This window comes from Lactuca sativa, chromosome 5 (genome assembly GCF_002870075.4).
Source record: "Lactuca sativa cultivar Salinas chromosome 5, Lsat_Salinas_v11, whole genome shotgun sequence".
Classification (NCBI taxonomy): domain Eukaryota; kingdom Viridiplantae; phylum Streptophyta; class Magnoliopsida; order Asterales; family Asteraceae; genus Lactuca; species Lactuca sativa.
Genome location: NC_056627.2, coordinates 335,573,607 through 335,577,385, shown reverse-complemented (window position 1 = coordinate 335,577,385; position 3,779 = coordinate 335,573,607).

The window sequence follows — 3,779 nt, the reverse complement described above, 5'->3', positions numbered from 1 at the left end:
TAATATGGGATGTATGCTCCAGATAACTTAAAATATAACCAAAAAGGGCAATTGTACCCATAATACTAAAGAGTAAGCTTAAACCTCCCACAATTAAATCAATTTCTTAAAACATGTCCTTAATTCAAAAGGATGTATTTTCACTTGGAAACGAGAAGACCAGATGAAACAAGAGTACCCACATCTTTTCCCTAGTTCATGAGTAACAACTATAGAAATAATTTCAGGACGAAATTCCCTCTAACGGGGGAATGATGTGACAACTGGCAAAGTTGGAATCGAACAAAGTCTAAGAGTGTATTATGTATAGGTGAAACCACATCTTAACCTTGTTGCAATGGATCATCTACACCCAAAAGGCTTCATTGGTATAAATAGATATATACTTTGGAAACCATATTCATAATAAACCTTTCAAAGTCAGCAAGGCTAACTAATGGTAGTTATAAGTCATCAAAAATCAAATAAATAAGACATTAAGCATGGACTTTACACCCTACCTTGGAGTTTTCGATTTTGGGAATCTAAGGTCATGTTATGCTCGAAAACTCATCCTAGAATCAAAAGCACATGCTAAGGACCGAAATTACCCCACATGGCATCACAACAAGACCGAAAACACCTACTTTAAGGCCCATTAGGACCGAAATCAACATTTGTGAGTATGTACAAGGTGATTTCGGCCATGCCTTGGCCGAAATCATCCTTAGTTAGGCCGAAATCTCCTTAAATAGCTAGATATTTATGCCACTTGATTGGTGGATACTCTTTTCAAGATGAGAAGTTACACTAACCCCAGTAAACTTCACTTCATCTTATCTTTTCCTTTCCTATATAAATCACGATTTTAAGACTCTCAACACTTCCCAGTTAAACATTTTCATCACATTTCTCTTAAAGATTAAAACCCTACATTCATACATTTCCAAAATCATCTTCAAACATTTCCCCAGGAGAAAAACTTTTCCCTTAATCCTATGGAATCAATGTAAGTATTCCATGTGTATATATCTATATATATATATATATATATATATATATATATATATATATATATATATATATATATATATATATATATATATATATATATATATATTCTAGTATTATTTAACACTTTATTTGTTAGTATCTAATTTGCACATATATTATGTGTTTAAAACAAATTAGGACACGACCATATTCACGTATTATAACTCGAAGATCATCGCTTCACTTCATTATCCCACCAAGAACACATTCGAGGTAAGTTCATACCCCCACATTTTCCAAAAAATTTCTATTTTTTAGGCCGGGGGTGGGGGGGATACAAGTAAAACACAAGAATACTTGTGTAAATATATAAATCGTTTCTTATGTTTTCTTATATTTTATTACGTAAAAATGCTAAATAACGTTACTACCAAACTTATAAACTCTTACATGCGAAGTTGTTAAAATACAAAGGTTTTTCATTTCAATAGAACATACATTATAAACTATAATAAGTATAGTTCATCGGTCATTTTTACAATATTTATACACTTAGAAATTTCTATGGAAAAGTTACATTTTCATTTACTAAAGGGTATTACATTTTCATTTACTAAAAGGTATTACATTTTCATTTACTAAAGAGTATAACATTTTCATTTACTAAAGGTTTTTTTCATTTCATTACTCGTAAACTCGTTGAAGCAATAAATTTGTAAGACATGTCTTCAAGTACTTACCTAAGTACCAACAAAAGTCCTGACTTCTAACAAGAGTCTCTTGTAGAGAGAACGAGATATTTGTTTATAGATCTATATGGGGCTGACAATCCCACACCCTGATTGTTAGCTACAATTGGACCGGCTGGTCTGGGGTGAAAAATATGTCGTTAACATTTCGACGCCTGAAGAACGTCGTATCAGGCCGACTGGGTTACAGTATGGTTATAGGAACTCACATGGAGAAAACAACGACACATTTTACGGAGTAATATATTTTCAAACAGTCTTATTGGGATATAAATCTTACATTTGGTTTATGGGGCAAACATACATTCGACTAGTTTTACTTAATAATAAAACTACATTACATGATTTTCCAGTACAACACAGTTTACATTTCTAGAAACATACATTTTAAAAGACTTCCATACAAATACAACTATAGTGCACTATTTTTCTAGCACAGTACAACGGACATTTCCGGAAACATATATTTAAACGATTCGATATTTATTAAACTAGTAAGTCTTTAAGGGCCCTTATCGCTAAATCTATGATTACTTAGTGTATACGTTATGGTTTTATATAATTAAGACCCTGTACACTTAGAATGTACGATTCTGCCTTAATTCTTGTTCCTTGTTTGGTTGTGGGCTTAGGCAGAATCCCTTATTCGACTGTCTATTCGACCTTGATTATATAACTTGTACACACTAAGTGATCATAGGAGGAACTGGTATGGGTCACACCACTTATAAGAAATAAAACTACATATTACAAATTCTAATCATAGAAAACATATACATTTTGGTCTTAAGGTTCTAAGACTATAACACATATACAAAGAAAATATTGGATTTTCTGGAAGAACATACTAGCGTTTTCAAAAGAACAAAGAATATACCTTTACATACAAAATGCTTATGAACTCACCAACTTAAATGTTGACACTCTTTCAACACCACTTGTATTCTCAGCAAACTAGTAGACAGGTACCCACACAGGTTTCAAGAAGACAGGGCATAGTAGCGTCACGTCTTATTTTTTCCTATAGTTTTGGTGTCAAACAAACAAAGATTCGAACACAATGTAAATTATATATTTTCAATATGATGGTCATGTTTGCTTTGATTACTATTATTCGATTCTTATGATACTATACATGAAGTCATCCACCCTGGACATTTCCGTCGTTCCGGTTTGGAGGTGTGACAGTAATCAACAAAGTTAAAATCCCTAAGTTAATGTAAAGTTTTATTCAAAATTTCATAATCTCACCATGAGATAAGCATGGCTAATGGATCATAAATTAGAATGGAATACATATCCTAAACATAACATCAAACTCATATCATTGTTCAGAACTATGGAACTTGATCTAAAACACTTAGAGCTTGAAAATACCCAAATCATAATATGGAAGTTAAACTTGAATCAAACTCTAGAATTCTCACCATTAATTATGAATTAACAAATGGATCATGGATTTGAAGGAACATAAACAATCTGATCACAAATCCAATCTCTATCATTTCTTGGAATCAATAGTTTGAATCAATGATTCCTAGAAAGGAAAATACTCAAATTACCACCATTGGAACTATAACTTGATTCAAACATCATGGAATATCACCATAAGCCAAAGGGTTGACAAATATATCATTGATTGAAGAGAATGTAATGTCTAACCATAAACTCAAGCTCATATCATTGATTGAAACTTCAAATTCGGATTTGAAGATCTAGGGATTTAGAAACCCACCAAATCAAACCCAAACTCACATATCTCCCAACTATTTGTTAGTTGGAGTTTGTAGATATATTAAGAAGTTAAACCACATCAACAATTTCACAATAATCACCCAGTTATAAGCATAAATTTGGATTTCACCATTGATGGTTAAGAAAACTCATCAAAATAACTCAAATCTCAAAAATCTCATAAACATTTTTTGGTTGGAGCTTGGAGATGGATTAAGGAAAGAAACTACAACATTAATGTTATATAAACATCACCAATAGGCATGAAATTCAGGCTTATCATCTCATCAAAACCCTAATTTGAATTTAGGGAAAAAAGTAAGG